Consider the following 14,711-nt stretch of genomic DNA (forward strand, 5'->3'; position numbering starts at 1 on the left):
ACTTTTTATGTCGTATTTTTTAAATTTTTTTAGTGACGCCTCATATGTGGAACTAGTTTCCGAGCGAATGAATACACTAGCTTGGGATGCGCAGTTTATAACAGTCCAAAAGCGCAAATAATGAAAAAATCATTGCTTGTTTCCAGTATACATAATTAACAAAACTAAGTTTCTGGTTAGATTACAACGCAAATTCCAAGGTTACGACGGTTTTTTATGCCTTTTAACGATACCTCATATGCAGAACTAGTTTCTGAGCGGAGGGCGCATAAATTAATTTACGCTATTAAACTGTATGGTAACCATAGTCAAGGATAAGGAATGCATTCTCAAACAGTATACATATCCTTTAATACAAAACAGCAAAATATTATTGAAACATTATTTCACTTAAAGAATCCATTTATACTCTACTTAGACTTGCATATAAAAACCATAGTTTCTCTCTCTCTCTCTCTCTCTCTCTCTCTCTCTTTGTATTTTCCGACAAAAATAATCACTAATTAGTGTTTGTTCCGATACGTAATACAAACCCTCGGTCCTTTAACAATAGGAAACTGCCTGGAATGCTGCCAGGCAGTTTCCTATTGTTAAAGGACCTCAGGTTTGTATAGTTAGGAAAAATGCAATTTTCGACAAATTGTCATATTTTGATGTTTATTTTTATGACTAAATACATTTTTATAATACAAAAATGATTTACTAATTTTCAAATATTAATTTTGATTAATACTGTATTAGTAAGTTTAATAAAATGAAATGATATCACATAATAAAAATAATAATTCTCTCTCTCTCTCTCTCTCTCTCTTTCTCTCTCTCTACTACAAAGATGTATGTTTTTTGTATGATAAATGATGATTACTATTTTCAAATATTAATATTAATTTATACAGCAATAATATCAATTCATTAAAGAAAATACCATAGTGAATTAGTAAGATTTTAGCTTATATTTAAAAAATTATGAAGAATGAAGGAAATCCCAGTCTTCAAGTAACTTCCAGTAACCTTTTCTCGAGATCCAGGTACTAAAACTGTCAGATATATCAAGTTCTGTGACAGCCATGAGGGGGAAGAGCTGCAGTGTTGCAATCACGTGTTCATGAGATTCCCCCCCCCCCCCCCCCCCCCTCTCTCTCTCTCTCTCTCTCTCTCTCTCTCTCTCTCTCTCTCTCTCATTTACTAAGACTCGAGATTTTTTATGTACTTGTACTATTTGTTTTTAATACTTTCAAATAATAATAATAATAATAATAACTGTATAATTACAACATTCATATGTGATAGTATTTTAAAGAAATACAATACGTACTAATCTATCCATGTCACTTTTAATTAAGGTTAACTCTCTCTCTCTCCTCTCTCTCTCTCTCTCTCTCTCTGCTCTCTCTCTCCTCTTTTGGGGGGGGGGGGGCCAACACTCCTTTCTCTCTCTCTCTCTCTCCTCTTCTCTCTCCTCTTTTTTGCCACACAAGATAATAATGTGTCATAGTGGTAAGTCCCTCCCTCTCTTTCGCTGGAAGCGTTATAAGTATTTTTTGAGAGAACAGAGAGAGATAAACACTCTCTCTCTCTCTTTTACTGAGATGAAAGAATTTTTATGATACTAGTATGTAAAATGTTTATTAATAATTTCAGTTATTTAATAATAATAATAATAATACTTTAATTACAAAATTCATAATGGTCGTATTTTAAAGAGATGAAAATGACCTTTCCATTTCACTTGTAAGGATAATTCCTCTTTCTTACTGAGATGAGAGAATTTTTATGGTAGATGCACGTGTTTATTATATTTTCAAATAATAATAATAATAATAGTAGTAGTAATAATACGATAACTAATTTCAAAAGAAAATTCTTCCCTTCGTCTTTTTCTGTATCAATTTCCCCACCTCATAACTCCAGTGACACTCGAGCTTAACAATGCCATACAATGGTCAACGAATTTAATGGTTTTATGTAACTCTCTCTCTCTCTCTCTCTCTCTCTCTCTCGCTCTCTCTCTCTCTCTCTCTCTCTCTATGTATTTTTTTAATGAAAATATACAGTAATTTGTAATACACAGTGTTGCACATGAAAAAAGTAAATTAGTGATAATTTTAGAGATACGGCCCTAAGAAAAATTGCAAATTAGTGAAATTTTCCCTGTGGACATGTTTTCAAGAACGTCGTTCCGGCTTACGACGATTTTTGGGTTACGACGTTTCTTAAGAAAGGAACCCCCGTCGTAACCCGGGGACTGCCTGTTTATAACAGCATTTTGTATACGTATTTACATTGTCACTCACTTGACTCACCCTGTAAAGAAAGTACTTGCAGACGTGTTCTTCCTGCTTCAGAATATTAGGAGCGGAAGAAACTGGGATGAGCCCTTGACCGATGTGACGAGAGTTTACGACTGGGCACTTGAAGCTACCAGTATTCCAGATGCATGTAAACTAGTATTTATGATCATTTATAATGAAGGAAAAAGAAAAAAAAGTAAGAAACGAAAGTGTGGGTAGATAGACTGGTCTCGCACCATCCAGTATAGGACTTAATCCAGCTTTATAAACCGATGAGATTTTCCCTTTGTCTACAAAAGGGAAAACGACCTAAACTTTTAGATTTAAATACGAAGCATTCTGATGACACCTCTTTTCATCCGCCACAACATTTTAGTTTGACTATACAATAGTACCTCAGGATATGAAATTAATCTGTTCCAAAGCGGCCTTCGTAACCTGATTTTTTCATATCTTGAACCACATTTTACATGTAAATTGCCTAATTCGTTCCAAGCCCTACAAAAACACCCCAGTAAATTTTATAATAAAGCTAAATTGACCAATAAACAATGAAATGCAGCAATTTGGACAATTCAATACCTAACTTGAATTACATGTACCACTAATACAGGCAGTCCCCGGGTTATGACAGGGGTTCCGTTCTTGAGACGCGTTGTAACCCGAAAATCGTCGTAAGCTTGATCATCATCCAGAACCCTTAGAAAACCTTACTTTTAATGCTTTGGGTGCATTGAAAACTGTGTAAACTGCCTTCTTATTGCATTTTTCATAAAAAAAAAAAACCTTCAAATATTGATTATTTTGCATTTTTGGTGTCATATTTCTTCTGCCAGATGATCGTTGTAGGCGTCGTAACCCTGGAACTTGCGTCGTAACCCTGGAAATAATTTCTGATGAATGTAATTGAAAAGCGCCTTAACCTCGGAACATCGTAAGCCGAGCCCGTCGTAACCCGGGGACTGCCTGTATGTACTACATATATACCTGTAAATAAAGTGTATTAGTGTACACGGTACAAGAAATACTGTACGTACATACATATGTAGTAAAATGTGGAACCTTACCTTTCGAGTGAGGCGATCTCCGAAAGTGGCGACAGAAGAGGAGGACAAATGGCAGAAAATATGAACACTTAACTTTACGAAACACATTAAAAAATGACAGGAAACATTAACACTAAACTTTACGAAACACATTAACAAATGGCAGAAAACGTTAATACTTAACTTTACAAAAAACTTAAAATTAATTTTTTTTTTTTTTTTTTTTTTTTTTTTTACATTTTTTTTTTTTTTACATTTTTTATACTTTGTTTTTTTACAAAATTTCAATTTCTTCACCACCGAATGGATGCCAGTCTGTTTACGGAATTTATCAAACCACCCTGAGAAGCCTTGAAGTCTGGGGTTGGTGTCGATGTCCCTTCTCTGTCGTCTTCGGTCGGGGCAATCAAATCGCCAAAAATAGCGCTGGCTTTGTGGCAGATTGCTGTCTCGGTTATCATATTGCCAGCGATTTCTTTGTCCTCAATCCATACAAAAAGCAGCCTCTCCATCTCATCATGCACGTGGCTCCTCTTGTTGGACAAAATAGTCACGCCCTTGGAAGGTGTAGCTGCTTTGATGGCTTCCCTCTGCTAAGTATGGTGCCTATCGTCGACGGATTTCAGCCTTATTCCTTAGCGATCACAATCAACCGCATGCCAGCCTCATACTTCTTGATAATCTCCATTTTCATACATTCAACTTACCTGTCAGATATATACATAGCTATCGACTCCGTCGTCCCCGACAGAAATTCGAATTTCGCGGCACACGCTACAGGTAGGTCAGGTGATCTACCTGCCTGCCGCTGGGTGGCAGGACTAGGAACTATTCCCGTTTTCTAATCAGATTCTCTCTGTCGCTGGGAAGGTAAACATATGTTTGCTTTCCCTCCTGATTTGATTTTCGTGTTTCATCGCCATCGATCTTCTGGGCCGACTTTTACAGGGAAGTACTGGATCGGTGGTTTGGCATACGTTTTTAATAACTTTTTAATAACTTTTTAATAACTTTTAATGAATTAACTTCGAAGTTTCGAAGAATAGAGTATGTGTAACTACCGAAGTTTTCGGTAGACAATTACATAGTTTGCAAGAAAGGGAAATATAAATATTTATTCATTGATGAAGTGTAATAAATGTTAGAATTTGATTGAGGAAAATAAGGTAACTTCCTATTTGAGGAAGTCAGAAAACATAGAACTAGATATGCTTTCTTTAGAAGCTTTATAGCCCTCGTTCTGACAAGCAGTTAGAATATTAACAGTACTAGTAGTGTTGTTTCCTCATCACCTTCTTACTTCACAGAAACTACAAATTCATTTGCAATTTGAAGATAAAGGAATGTAGCTCAAGATACGAGCTATTATAAGGTAAGAAGTGATTATAGTGTTCCCCATTGCATTAGAGGGTGCGTCTGATCGGCTCTGTCTCGCTCCCAGGCCTAGACCTCTTCCAAGCTCCCTGGCCCGGAGGAGAAGGAATGTCGAAAGCCGTACGGAGGTTATGGAGAACCCCCACCGTTCAGGCGTCCCCTCGGCAGGTTCTGTAGAACGTCCCAGACTGCCAGGGATAGCCATTGGAAAGGCATCCTAATTCAATGTGTTCCCCTTTTTATTATCGTCTTGACGAATAAGGAGTAAAACATTCAACGGCGTAGATTAAATGAAGATGCAAGATAATCTCGTCTGGCTATCGGAACCTCAGAAGAGACGGAGAAAGGTTGCGGTAGAGGCATTGCCCTATCCGGGTTCGTCCCCCCGTACAGTTGGACGGGGGGGGGGCTCTATCCCATGGGGGTTTGAAATAGTTATTTCAATAAATTCCTCATCGGTACATGTATATGAAAATATATCTATTCTGAGAAGATCGAATTAGATATTAAAGAATATTTGTTGATCGAATGAATTATATGGATCTCGTTTAGTGATTACACACATATATAACTTTTAAGCTTCTAGCTCCTTGGGCATGAAGCTCCGGTAACGAGGCTCAATGCGCCTAAAGCGTCTGAAACAAGGCGCAAAGCGTCTGAAACGGCGCAAAGCGTCTGAAACGAGGCGCAAAGCACCTGAAGGGCCTGAATATAGGCGCAAAGCGCCTGAAGCACGATGAACCAGGATCTTCATCGGAAATGGAAGTCCTTCTCATTCAGAAGAAAGGGAGGGCTATGTCGAAAATGGAAGTATTGTCGAATTCTAAGCAAGAACAAATGTACAAGAGATCGGAACCTTCCGCACACAAAAACCTTCCGCACAAGCGGAACCTTCCAGAAGGCGGAAGATTCCAGATTCAAATAACCTTCCAGACGTACAGAACTTTCCAGGCGAGGATCGCCTTTCAGATGCTCGGAACTTTCCAACAAGAAAACTTTCCAAGGGCGATACGTCTTCTAGGATCCAGGAGTATTCTGATCACGATACTCCTCCCAGGCGCCAGGAGTATTCGGAACGCGATAATCCTGCCAAGCACCAGGAGTATTCCGACGAGCACGATACTCCTCCCAGGCGCCAGGAGTATTCGGAACGTGATACTCCTACCAGGCGCCAGGAGTATTCTAGGCAAGATACTCCTGCTTAGCGCCAGACACTTTCTCCTACAAGAAGAGCCTGACAACCGCCGAGAGTCCTCCAGGCGAAGGGTGAAAGACATTCAAGGCTTTTCCTGATAGGGACGGGAGTTGTCGCGCAGGCGGCCGTTGCCCTTGTCAGGATCGTCTTAATGCAATAAAGGCTAGAGCAAGTTCGGTTTTTTCCAGGCAGGGACTCAAGATGTAGCACAGGCTGCCGTAGCCCTTGTCAGGTTAGAGTCGGTACTGCGAATAGCCCTTCACCTTTCGAAAGGAGCGCTCTCCTTCGGTTGCTCAATCTTGCCCCAAATTGAGGAATGGAAGATAGAGCAGAATTGTGAGAATTAGTTCAGTATTAGTAAGAGGATATTAAAATCATCCTCCTTCTAAAATAGATTGCAACCAACCATTTACAGAAAGAGGGGCAATCGTTTGGAAGTTGAACAAGATTCGTACGAGCTCTCATTCATTGATTAGAGGCTCTTCCAGATAAGAAAGGCGTAAAATACGGACTTATCTCCAAGATAATAAAAGCTGGAGAGATCTCTTCGATCCTCGGTTGTCATTTGCAATATCTTTCGACTAATACTCATTCGGGATTATTGACGAAATGAACGAAGAGAGTAAGATTTCTATTCTTTCTCGCATGTCAGAAAGGAAAGAGTGTCGTAGAAGGCTTGCTGTATATGACTACTGAATGACAAGTCATAATACGCATACCATAGTTGCCTTTCTGGTTCGCTACGGAATTGTCTATATCCTTAAAGGATTTTACTAGTAAAGACTTCGCTTAAAAGGTTTGTTACGACAATACCTATTCAGCCTCGGTATTTAACAAAGGTTGTTTGCCTAAAATTTGCATTATTGAGAGTTTTCTTAGACTCGAGAATAATTTTATTATATCCATTCATTGAAGGGAGTAACTGGCAACTCAGAATGAAGGCAGCCAGGCAGTGAACGACACGGCTGTAATTGTGAGCCAATCTAGTACCATCCGGTTCTCGGTCGTGAACGGTTGGTTACATCTTTCTCTCCTAAAGGATCGAATGCTTCACAGTATATTCCCCATACAATCAGGGACTTAACCACGAATTGAGGGAATTTTTTAGGCAAACATGAATAACATCGTATTCGTTTTGCTAAGGATATCTCTCTGCCTCGGCGAGGAAAGAATGTAGTAGAAAATTCACCTTAAGATAACGATACGCTTAAGCCTTATGCACACACCGTGGTTAATTACAGCGCTCCTACTATCCTTACAAGAGTTTCCTAGATGAATGCTGTTACCACAATGTGATAGGATTATAAAGAATTTTAATTCGGCAGAGCACGATTTAACATTCATTGGAAAGAGTTGTCAGACCCTGCGGAAAATATTCACAGATATCTTCGCAAGGCAGAAGATGAACGACCTTCTTATAGATTGCTTCCTTTTCCTCGAAACAAGAGAGGTAGCAAGATACGCCATCTTTAAATTAAAAAGGGGAATAAACTTTAGTTTTTTTTCCCCTAGTTGTATATATTCTTAACACATATTAAAATAAATGGGCGTCTAAGGAAGAAGATGAATGCATCATTTTGGCAATAAAAGGTTGGATTCACAGAAGTCACGTTCTTCTTTCAGCACGTGTCGGAAGGTTTTTCTAAGAGATTTGATCGGAATCTAAATATTATAAATATTGGACCTGAAAAACCTATTCACTCTGAGTCTGTCTGCGTGCAGACTGACCAGAAGTAAATATGAATGAGAGGATTTTTCAAGGGAAGCTTGATAATTCCTTTAAATATGTTAAAGACATAGAGTTGCTGCAGATCGTGCTAGATAGAAAGGGGAAACTGTCCTCTTCCGATACCTCTGTGAACTACATACTGATTTTCTTCCCTTTCAGAGGGAAGAATCACCTTGGTAATTTATGCTATCAATGAACACAGTGAAAAGATATATTCTGTCTAGACAAAGAATATTAGAGATAGTAGAGAATTAAGATCTTCGGGATCTTATACAATACCTCTATACGATAAGATTAAGAGATCTTATACTTAGAATGGGATCCTAATTTGGGCCTCAGATTCCGTGTTCCGACAAGATGGAACTGCTCCTAATCAAATGTTTCTCTTGGTCCTAAACGATCAAGAGGACAAGTGAAATTTTGGGCTTTAGAATCTGGAATCAAATTCTATGACGACTCAGCAATGGGTTCTGGCCAGCATAGTATGTTTGGCAAGAGAACTAAAGCCTTTTATTCCTGGATCAACGCTTTTAGATAGAGGTTTCGTTGTCCGGGTAATGTAGTGACATTGTCATCTACAGAAGAAGAAAAGGTTTAAACGTTTACTGACAGAGTCTTTGGAACGCGAGAAGGGCTCAAACTACTTCCCAAAAGGTTCAGAGAGATACATTCAAGAGCTAGAAATCAACCAATTTCAGCTCAGAATCTCTTTAAAGTCCAAGCTCCTTCCCTTCCTTCGGGCAAGGATAGGGAAGCTTCTGCAACGAGAAAACTCATCAACATGTAGGAGGAGAACTCGTTAGCAACGGAAGTATGCAATAATGATCCTCCTCGGAGGAAGACTTGTCTCTTGGAATTTTGAGATTTCCTATTGTCTACTGGATGGAGCGGACTAAATTGTGATGAATGTGCAGGAGCAATTAGCGTCTTTGGTAGGAGTACTTTCTAAAGATCCTACTCGTAAAAAGGATGATAGACTTCTGATTAAGAGATCCAAATACCGATCTCCTGTCGGGCGCGACGAACCCTACAGGGGAGTTGTCGCACAAGCGGCCATCTCTGGGGGGAGCGATGCGTTAGGCAGGCGAGACGTGGGAAAGGAAGTAACTCCTGCCAAGCGTCTGGCGCCAACTAGGAGCCAGGCGCCAAGTAGGCGCAAAGAGCCTGACTTTACTGTAGATCGTTCTAGGCCAAGATCTTCATACAAGCAACAAGAGCCAACTGGAGAAGAGAGAACTCCTGATAGGAGTATAGCGCCCGCTAAGCGCAATATTCTTGCCATTCGAAAGGCCATTCCATGAGCGATACTCCTACCAAGCCACAGGAGTATTCGGAACTAGATGCGCCTTCCATAGGTCAGGAGTATTCGGGAAGAGATACTCCTGCCAGGCGCCTTGAGTACTCTGACCTCGATACTCCTCCCAGGAGCCAGGAGTATTCTAGACTTTTTACTCCTACCAGGCGCCAGGAGTATTCGAAGCGCGATGTGCCTACCAAGCGCCAGGAGTATTCTGAGCTTAATACTCCTAACAGACGCCAGGAGTATTCGGAACGCGATACTCCTGTCAAGCACCAGGAGTATTCCGATGAGCACGATACTCCTCCCAGGCGCCAGGAGTATTCGGAACGTGATACTCCTACCAGGCGCCAGGAGTATTCCGATCACGATGCTCCTCCTAAGAAAGCGATACTTCTGCCAGGCGCCAGGAGTATTCCGAGCACGATACTCCTCCCAGGCGCCAGGAGTATTCGGAGAGCGATACTCCTGCCAGGCGCCAGGAGTATTCAGAGGACGAGGAGTATTCCGATCGCGATACTCCTCCCAGGCGCCAGGAGTATTCGGAGCGCGATACTCCTGCCAGGCGCCAGGAGTATTCTGAGCTTAATACTCCTAACAGGCGCCAGGAGTATTCGAAGCGCGATACTCCTGCCAGGTGCCAGGAGTATTCGTGCGGATACTCCGCCAAGCGCGGAGTATTCGAAGCGCATCCTGCCAGCGCCAGGAGTATTCGAAGCGCGATACTCCTGCCAGGCGCCAGGAGTATTCGAAGCGCGATACTCCTGCCAGGCGCCAGGAGTATGCTGAGCTTAATACTCCTAACAGGCGCCAGGAGTATTTGGAGCAAGATGCGCCTTCCAGACGGCAGGAGTATTCGAAGAGTTTTACGACTGTCAGGCGCCAGGAGTATTCTAAACAGGATACTCCTCGCGCCAGCCAGGCGCAAGCCAGGCGTTAGGCTTCATCCAGATGAGATCCAGTTCAAAGAAAGTCCTAGTCTTCTTTGAAACAATGGTGATCTCTAAAGCACTTCATAAGTGACTTGATGATACCTTCAAACAGCTAAGAATTTAAAAAGCTCATGAAGTGCGAGCTTTTGCAAATTCTTGTTCTTTTCGTAACAATATGTCAGGAAGACATATTAGCTTTAACATATAGGAGATGCAACTATGGGTTGACTACTCATTACACGAAGGACTTCAAGTTAACCTACGAGAGATTCTTCTCTCTTGGTTTATACGTATCAGCGGATACGTTGCTGGGATAAGGAGCCGACACTGATCCTTTAATAATGAGTTGAATTTATTTTAACTCAATGATTTTATTGGAGGTGAAAGGAGTTTGGGGGATAACTCTCTTTCAATTTAGCGCGAACCCTCATGTTAGGAACAGGTGATCGGGATCGGTGTTGCGCTCCTTAAATAAGTGCGTGTTGTCATATAAGCGGATGTGCTCCCATTGACAAACGCCAGTTAGGATTCTGTCGAGTAAGTGGAAGAGACCCCATTGACAGATCCACAAGAACTCTTGGCCACAGATCACTATCTCGCTAAGGCTCTTGAGATGAAGCAGACTCCTATGCAATAGCTAGGAAGTCAATCCTTCGTCTAGAAACACAGAGGAACTAAGGTCTATAAATACCTACAACATATGTTGTTTACCTGTCTAGTCAGTAACTAGCTGTCTCTTGCCCTCCACCAAAGGGTGTCAATCAGCTATGTATATATCTGACAGGTAAGTTGAATGTATGAAAATGATATTGTTATGATACAATAAAGTTTCATACATACTTACCTGGCAGATATATACAATTAAAGACCCACCCAGCCTCCCCGCAGGAGACAGGTGGAAGAGAGAATCTGATTAGAAAACGGGAATAGTTCCTAGTCCTGCCACCCAGCGGCAGGCAGGTAGATCACCTGACCTACCTGTAGCGTGTGCCGCGAAATTCGAATTTCTGTCGGGGACGACGGAGTCGATAGCTATGTATATATCTGCCAGGTAAGTATGTATGAAACTTTATTGTATCATAACAATATCATTTTTGTCTCCATAGAAAGCATCCTCTTCTTTCCGTGAACTTCAGCAACTTTCTTGGGACCCATGACTATATGTAATTAAGTTATGTACTAATTAAGTTCTCACACAACACAAGAAAGTACAAAGCGACATCACTATCACAAATTTACATTAACAAACGAAATCGTGTATGAACGAACGAATTCCGCGTGATTACGATAACGATGATGCTATGGAGTGACCAAAGAACGCCTTTATGTAGATGCACGATGGGAGAGATGCTGACCAATAGGAGAGCAGGCTCTTACGGTGGTGACTTAGCATCAGGATCCAATGGGAGAGCGGGAGTCACCACCGTAAGAGCGGGAGGATGGTGGCGAGTCTACTCAGTTGGCGGCGCACGAGTTTTAAAATTGTTCTCGGGGGTCCGGGCGAATCTCGGGACTTTACAGTTACAACCTTTTGTAACCTGAATTATTTTCGTATGCAGAGGCAAAAAAATCTTTGTATTTGCTTTCGTAACTTGAATTTTTCGTAAGTTGGGACTTTCGTATGTCGAGGTTCCACTGTAGTATTGATAACATGACTTTACATATATATGAATTGTGTGGTTGGCATTTTTGCTTTTGACAGCCATCTATTTGGCTTTTTATATCTTTAGATATCATTCAGACATTTAGAAACAAACATGATAATATTAATTTAGAAAGATACACCATCAATGAAATCATGGCAGTTTAAATTTGATAGCTCCCAAGTAGATGGTAGCTTATGAATAACATTGGTCTTGCTATTGCAGTCCTTTATTTCACAGAGATGGTGGCATTCTAAGTGTACAGTGGACCCCCCGTATTCATGGACTCTCACATTCGCGAATTTCTCTGCGGAACATTTCCCCCCATTATTTGTGGAAAATTCACCTATTTGCGGTATTTTTTTGAGAAATATGCACAATTTTTTTTCATAGATTTCATCATAAAAGGCACAGTTTGTGATTAAACTATTAAAATAACTAGGTATAAAAATTTTTAGTGGGTTTTTCTTGAGTTTTAACTAACAAAGTATGAGGTTATAAGCAATTGATTTAGAAAATTTTTCATTTTGTTCTTGGTAAATCATATCATATGTTTGGTCAAGAGGTGATGCCAGTGTCAAAACAGTCATATGTGTATGTCATTTGGTCGCACAAATGTAAGTGCTTGAAGTTTTTTGTATGATCATTGCAATTTCAGCATATGAGTACCAACGCTTCAAACCCAATCTTTGTACCTTTGGCCAAAATTTAAAAAAAAAAAATCCATAGACTTCAACATCTGGGAAATACTTTTTCATGCTATTAATGGCTGAATGTTAAAAGAAATAGTGATGCTGAAACTGGAAAGTACAAGTTATGAATTTTAAGCCAGCTGAATATTGTCATATATACAGTGGACCCCCTGTATTCGCATTCTCCGGATTCGTGGACTCACATTTGCGGATATCTCTCTGGAATGTTTCCTCACATTATTCGCAGAAAATTCGCCTATTCATGGTATTTTTCTATGAAAAATATCCACAAATTTTTGGGTTTTTTTTATCAATTTCATCATAAAATGCACTTTTTGCAATAATATTAAAAAACCAGGTATAAACATTTTTAGTGGGTTTTTCTTGAATTTTAACTAAAAAAATAGGATGTTTTAACCATTTTTATAGGGGTTCCAACTATTCACGGGTTCTAACTATTCACTGCGGGGTCTGGTACGCATCCCCGCGAATACGGGGGGACCACTGTATTCTCATTTTTGTGAGTTGTAACACAATACATAAGAGGAAGACTTGTTTTTTGAATCATGGCTTCTACTGCATGAAGCTGTTTTCCTATTGGAGCACAAATGAAACTATCTTTTTTCTTTAATAAGCTGAAGATTCCTTGAGGTAGAATAAATAGTCACTTCTTTACAGCCGTACGTTCTGTAAAAATTTTTCACTTATTGTAACTGTTAAATTTTCATTACTAGTCACAGAATGACATGCTCTTTTTACAGTACACAGAAGTGTTTCCTCTTTTGGCAAAATTTACAGCAAATATTTACATAAATTCTTTTTTTTCTTTTTTTCCAGCTTAAGGCACTATTTGGTACATTGAGCTATAAAAAGTAATGACCCTTGACATTTTGCTTAACAACATTTAATCCATTGATATTTAGTGTTAACTTTATGACAGTTGACATTTTGATAGTCGACATCTTGTTTGCGCACTGCATGGTGAGGAGAGTAGATTGTTTGTTAATTTCTGCTTCTCAATTGTAAGGTACATAAGTAGTATACTGTTTGTTGTAATCAGTGGGTAAGCAATCTTAGGCACAAATTTGACTAGAAAGTACGTAATAGTACTAGTTGAATTCCCTGTGTTGGCAAAGAAAATACGTAGTGTCCGACCTGATAGATTATCAATCTTGGTTTATACATATTACCAGTATTGCATACAATAATAACATTCACACAGAACAACTGTGACAGTTTATCCCCCTTAATTTTCAAACTTTTGAAGCAAAAGTAACATTGAAATCCTCTAGCATTGTTTTATAAGAAAAGAGAATGTTATATTTGAAATTTATTCAAGGCAAACTAATAGAATGCTAGTGCTATTACTGATTTACTTTATTGCACTAAACAGTAATGAATATATAAATGAACAAATTTAAGGTATAGGCTTCTGCCCAAAAACTGACATTTTATCATTTATATTGTCAGTTACTATAGAATGACCACTTGCTCACATCTTCAGAATGGAAGAGAATACCCAATTTGAAGTTGTTTAGAAATCTTGAGGTGAAAAATTCTGGTTATAGACATCATAAGAAAATTGGAAGAGAGTTGCCATCATGTAATAAATGCACAGGTATTCATGGGCAAACAAAGCAACTGGCTTGGAAGGAGAGTGCAAGCAACTGCTACTCTCCAAGGTGGTCAAAGAAAGACATGCGTCATGAGATTCAATGCCTGGTTGGTGACTAGCTTCCACCTCGTGTACGTATGAGTTGCCAGATGTCACAGATTCCTTGCGTTACAATCTTTTCATTGTTTTTATCCAGTTTCCAGCTGGTGCAAGATTATCCTATTGTTAAGACCTCAGGTTTGTTAGCTATGTAAAATACAAATTGATTAAAAATGTTTCATTTTTCATTGTTCTCTTTGTTCTAGCCTTAGTTTTCTAGCCTTATTTTCTAATTAGTATTTATAAAAGTAGAAACTCATGTTTCTGCTGTTACTTTGATTTTTATCTTCATTTTACTGTTTCCTATACTATTATCTCTTTTATTGTATAATTTTAACTAGAGAAAGTATAGTATCCAGCTATTTCTTTCCTTGTTTGAAGTGTTTTGATCAATGAAATTTCATTCTACAAAGTTTTATCTTTGTATTAGTTCTCATCCATCTTAATAAAAGGTTTCAATAAAAGAGAAGTGAAGTGACGCATGAAAAGGATAAATTTGTTTCCTCAAGTGAGTTTGTTTCTCTTCCTGATACAAATTTCATGCACTATTTAACAGCAAATAACAGTTAGCTTGAGAGGAAGTACATTGGGTGTAGCTGAGTTTGTTGTATCACATTACCTTCCTTTCATTTGATTGAAATTACCCGTCGTTTCATTGTTATGCAAATGACAGGAATTATAGATCATGGGGGCTGACTGCATAGGGGTCTTGACTTTATGCATCATTGTGTTTTGCAAACTTGTGGTACTTGTCTTAATAAAAGGTAGTATATTACTTAATACAGGTAAGCATACCAT

The 14,711-nt window shown here is 39.3% G+C and overlaps 1 protein-coding gene across 1 annotated transcript in view; it reads left to right on the forward strand.

The window, feature by feature from the left end:
- Positions 1–14,711, forward strand: part of LOC135195022 (ecto-NOX disulfide-thiol exchanger 2-like) — a 200,809-nt gene that overhangs the window by 24,830 nt on the left and 161,268 nt on the right. The window lies entirely within an intron of this gene.

Source organism: Macrobrachium nipponense, chromosome 15 (genome assembly GCF_015104395.2).
Source record: "Macrobrachium nipponense isolate FS-2020 chromosome 15, ASM1510439v2, whole genome shotgun sequence".
NCBI classification, from domain to species: domain Eukaryota; kingdom Metazoa; phylum Arthropoda; class Malacostraca; order Decapoda; family Palaemonidae; genus Macrobrachium; species Macrobrachium nipponense.